The sequence below is a fragment of the Camelus bactrianus genome, chromosome 4 (assembly GCF_048773025.1).
Source record: "Camelus bactrianus isolate YW-2024 breed Bactrian camel chromosome 4, ASM4877302v1, whole genome shotgun sequence".
NCBI lineage: Eukaryota > Metazoa > Chordata > Mammalia > Artiodactyla > Camelidae > Camelus > Camelus bactrianus.
In genome coordinates, this window is record NC_133542.1 from 43,008,198 (window position 1) to 43,013,897 (window position 5,700).

The window sequence follows — 5,700 nt, forward strand, 5'->3', positions numbered from 1 at the left end:
TATCTTTGTATAACATACAGTGTTATGTAATTACTTTCTGTTATTCTTGAATAAATTATCCTTAAGCAACTCACTGTAAAAGGTAGGTTTTTTTTTCTCAATACTGCAATGTATTTTTAAGGACTTATGTACACAGTACTTCCAGTGGCAGATTTATAAGATTTTGATGCAAACTATGACCTTGAAGCACAGGGGACCGCCACTCCACAGGCAGCTGGAAATAAGCATTCTCGACAGAGGTGACAGTCCACTGTGTTGAGGGCACGGGGCCCTGCCGGTCAGGGGCAGGTGGGGCGGGATCATGCAGCTCCTCTTCCCAGCACTAGGCAGGCGGCATCTGAGGCAATCCTTCCCACTAAGGACCCTAGTGGCCGTCCGCATCACACCTTCTCTGAGGTTCTGTTGACGTACAAGCCACCCCCAAAGCACCCTGTCCCTTCTTTAGGCATCCTAGACCCCTGGCACCTCCTTCATCCCGCCGGCCGGGCTCCCTGGTCCCTCAGAGTTCATTGTGTCGAGCAGGACAGATCCAGTAAATGCTTCTTATTTTGTAGCCCAGCTTCTTGGTCTTTTTCTCCAACATGGCGTTTCTCTCTTTGCCCGGCTGACATGTTCCCAGTCCGCAAAGCTCTCCACGTGTTTCAGTTTTTGATGAGAAATTTCCAGCTGCTTTTGATAGTGGTTATGCTTTTGCATTTTGGCTTCAGAGTGCTTAAGCTCTTCCAGAAAGGATTCCAGCCCCTTCTAGTGAAGTTGGCTGACCTGGGCGGGTCCCCCAGATCCATTACTCGGGGCTTCTCCATCTCGGCCTGGGCACTGCAGCCCCGGGAGCCGACTTTCCGCAAGCGGTCGAAGCCCTCCCTGGCTAATGTCCTACAGCTGGTCCTTCACCTCGGTTTGTCTGCTATGCAACACCTCCTTCTTGACCCAGGTCAGGTAGGAGGGGCTGAAGACGTTTTGTGGATTTCTTCAGTCCTGCTTAGGGTCTCCGGCGGGATGTTACGCTCCTGGACTTTCTCCCTGTGATGCTGGAACTCCCGCCACATCCTGTCCAGTTCTTCGATGAAGACCTTCCCAGAGGTCTTCGCCTTGTGCCACAGCTCCTCCAGCTGGGGCCCGTCCAGGCTGTCATCCTGTTGCCGCGGATGAAGGGAAGTCGCTGCCCTCCGCCAGACATCATTTCTCCCGCCCAGACCGTAGTTTGCCAGGGTGACTTTGAGACTGCGGATAAGTTTTGCTTCCTTCTCTTGGTCTTTATCCAAGCCTTCAGCCTTCAACTTCTCCCGCTTGAATTCATCCTATTCATGTAACTTCAGGTCAGCACGCGGCTCGGACAAGCTCTCAGGTATAAGACTAAGCACCTGGGCTTCATGCACAGCTGGTTCACCTTACCTGTGAGGAACTCCACCCCGCCACGCCCCAACGCCCCGTGGCAGCGGGGCTGGTTCTCGCGAGTACTTGCCCGCGTGAGCCCCAGCCCTCCGCCCGGAGCGGCAGCAGCGGCCGCGTTAGCAGCGGCCGGGGCTCGTGCAGCCTGTTTGGAGCCGCCGCCGCGGTCGGCGCCATCTTCCCACCCCAGGCTGCAGTTTTTACTTCTTTAAATTACTCTCATCTTTTGTTATTTACTGAATATTACCCTGCTTACATTCATATGTGGGTGTCTTAACCCCCAGTACCTCATAATGTGACTGTATTTGGAGGTGGGCCCCTAAACAGGTAACTGAGGCAAAATGAGGTCAGATGGGGGGCTCTAATCCAATACGACTGGTATCCTTATAGGAAGAGAGGATTAGGGGGCAGACGGGCACAGACCCTGGGAAGACAAAAGGAAAACCAGCGTCTCCAAGCCAGGAAGAGAGGCCCCAGAAGAAATCAACCCTGTTGCAGCCGTCTCAGACTTCCAGCTTCTAGAACTGTGAGTAAATAAACTATCTGTGGTACTTTGTCGTGGCAGCTCTAGGAAATTAATATATCGTTTTATGGTCCTTGTCTTACGTTGAAAATTCAGTATCTGGCATCATAGCTAAGAAACAAAAATAACCTAAATTCCTTATTACAGTCTTTCTTTCCCATTCTCATTGGTGGTAATTTCCATATTTGGGTCTATTTTCTGTATTTTGTAAACAGTGCTATGCTTATTTCTAGCCTTACTTCTGATACACAGTGAATGTGCAGATACTGAATAGATTTTGGAGAAGTGCAACATAGAGTTGGTGTGTGTGTGTTCATATAATTTATACTTTTTCTCTACTTACTTTGGTGTGATCTAGGAGTCTGCTTTTGTGACTAGTACAGCTGAATACTAATCACTGTGTTTAATCCACCCAAAATTGTTAAAAACAATAATATGAGGAAAGAGAGTGATAAGAGAGAATGATAGGAGAACAACCAACTATCAGGGAAAGGCAATACTGTGAAATATTAGGACCTCATTATTAAGATTAGGCTAATCTGGAAGAAGTGATAGAAGATATCAGTGAGCCTAACTGGTCTTTATTGACTGCTAGACACACCCCTGAGTTCTGTTGTTCTGTGCTTAATTTCTGTTGGTATGATTACTAGTGTCTGGAAGTATTATTTGAAGAACTACAGTCACTTAATGGAAAAGGAATATGCCTTCAGAGCATCAACAGTAATTTTTAAAATCTGTTTAAAGAGCAATGTTGATTATCTCTTTGGAAATCTCAATCACCTGTGTAAGCAGGAGAGCCCTGGCTATTGAAAGTGGATAATGTAAAGAAACAAGCAGAAGCTTTGGCAGTGATTACACCTGGATTTAATTCTCACTTCTACCACTAATCAGCTGGATAACCTTAGGCAAGTGTCGTACCTCCCTGAAATTCACTTAATTCAGTCTGTAAAATGGCATAATAACTTACTATAGCATCCTTTTAGGAATTTTAGGTTAGTTATTGAAATAACAGTACACAATATATAGAAAAGTATGCGTTCCTCAACAGATGTTTGACATTTCATTTCTCTAGTACTCCTACCCCCATCAAATAAAGAAAAACACTTTGTTTTTGTTCACATCAAATACTTCATTGTTTTAAAGTTAAATCATTAAAATAAGATAATCAAATGGCCTACTGTCATGATTAGAAGGAGAAAATAGGTGTTCATGGGCATTCCAAATTAGAATACAATTTTTCATTACATACTTATGTATGCTACTCTTCAGTTTACAATAAAGATTTAAATTTGAAAGACTTACTTCCTCACTTTTAAGACTTTATACTATCAGTTTACAAATTATATACTGACTGACTCATGCTAAATTTTCAGAATTTGGGATTTTGCCTTTTTGATATTTTCATTCAAATCCCTATAGGCAAAAAAAGCAATGAACCAGTACAGAAAACAAAAAACACTACACTTAAGCAAACTACACACACACACATATATATAACTTAAATGCACTTATATTCTACTATATTTCATAAAGCATTGTGGTAGCTTACCAGAATACACACAATTCAATATAATGGCAAAAGTACTTAATATAAACAGGATCAGGGAAACAGTATGAAGAAAAGACAAGGGAAGTGTGTACAGAAGGAAGTATAGTTAATTGAGTTGTATTACTGTTTTGACTAAGATTCTCTGTTGATAAACTAACATGGTAAATAATTGGTTACAAAGTCACATTATTTGAAGGTGACAGACTGCACATTAACAGTCTGACACCAACGGACAGCACAGGAAAACTATTCAGAGATAAAGATTTTTAAATTTTTGCAGTCTGAAACCTTTTAGACAATGTATAATGAGCCAGACACACACTTCAACACTGAACATGTTAATCACATATTCAAATGATATCTCAGTCATTAAAAATAGTTGGTGTCTCTGATCCTGACATCTAAAACTGATCTGTGATGTGTAAAAATTCAGGAGGTATTGATACCTACTTTTCAGCATCTGAACAGGAAAACAGTTGTTTTGCAGTGATAATGAAGAATTAAGTAAATGCAGAAGGATACAAAAGACAGAATGCTGAGGGAATTTATTAACAAAACAATCAAATTACATTCTGGTGAGCTAGGGTCTATGATTGCACACACTCTATGGAAATACCCCAGCCTAGATACTGACACAGGAGGAAGTGCGCTGCCAAGCTGATCCCACTGTAATCCTTTAAATGTTCCTTTCAAGGTTGGCTCCCCTCAACACTTAGTATAGGAAGTCTTCCCATCAGGCGGAATCACAGGCTGCCCAGTGACTGACCGAGAAGTTCACATACTGAGGAATAAATAATGCTCATACATTAGCATCACTTCCCTTCCTATCCCTGTCCATGGGAAAGAAGCACACATTGTGTCAATAGTATGTTTTCTTTTCTACTTTTCTAAATGGTAAATTATGTTGTACCCTTCCTTGCTTTGTATCATGTGTGGCAAAAATGATGGGAAATGGCTACCAGTGGTTCTGTGATTGATTTCTACCATCATTTCACTGTGGTTAAAGATAGTTTGTATGATTTCAATTTCTTAAAAATGTATTGGTACTTGTATTGTGGCCTAACATATGGTCTCTCCTAGAGAATGTTCTGTGTGTACTTGAGAAAAATGTGTATTCTGCTGCTGGTAAGTGGAGTGATCTATATATGTCTGTTAGGTTGAGTTGGCTAATTTTGTTATTCAGTCCCCTACATTTCCACTGATCTTCTGTCTAGATGTTCTATCCATTATTGAAAGCAAGATACTGATCTCCAACTATTATTTTAGAACTATTTCTTTCTTCATTTCTGTCAGTGTTTGCTTCTGTATTTGGGGGCTGTTTGGTACATGTCTGTTTATAGTTATATCTTTTTGATAGATTGAACTTGTTATCAATATATAGTGATCTCTTTGCGTCTTGTGACAATTTTTGATTTAAAGGTTTTTTTTGTGGTAGTAGTGTAGCCACCCCAGATCTTTTTTTTTTTTTTTTTTTTTTTTGGTGGGGGTTACTATTTGCTTGGGATATTTTATTTCATACTTCCACTTTCAGCCCACTTGTGTCTTTCGCTCTCAAGTGAGTTTTTTGTAGACAGCCTGTAATTGGATCATGTGTTTTTAAACTCTATTTTGCCAGTGTTTATCCTTTTATTGGAGAGCTTAACCCACTTACATTAAAAAAAATACTGATGAGGAAGAACTTAATTCTGTCAGTTCCCTGCTTGTTTTCTGTATGTCTTATACATTATTTGCCCCTCATTTTCTCCATTACTGACTTTTTCTGTGCTTAGGTTTTTATAGTGACCTCTATTGATTTCCTTTTGTGTATAGTCTATTGATACTTTGTGGTTATCAGGAGGATTACATTTACCATTCTAAAGTTAAAACAATGTAATTTGAATAAAAACCAACTTAATTTCAATAGCATACAGAAACTTTGTTTCTATACAGTTCCATTCCTCCTCTATACAGTATTGTCGCAAATTACACCTTTATACATTGTGTGCCCAGTAACATTGATTCATAATTATTTTATGCATTTATCTTTTAAATCATGTAGGAGATAAAAAGTGAAGTTACAAACTAATAACACAATATTGACTTTAATATTTGCCCATGTAATTGTCTTTACTGGAGATCTCTATTTCTTTATGCAGCTTTGAATTATTTTCTGGCATCCTTTTATTTCAACCTGAAGGATTAAATTTGGCATTTCTTATAGGGCAGTGTTAGGGAGTTGTAACAAACTCTTTCAGCTTTT

The 5,700-nt window shown here is 40.4% G+C and overlaps 1 pseudogene; it reads right to left on the reverse strand.

The window, feature by feature from the left end:
- Positions 1 to 499: 499 nt before the first annotated feature.
- Positions 500 to 1,566, reverse strand: LOC105067531 (alpha-2-macroglobulin receptor-associated protein-like; annotated as a pseudogene).
- Between the last annotated feature and the right edge of the window lie 4,134 nt (positions 1,567 to 5,700).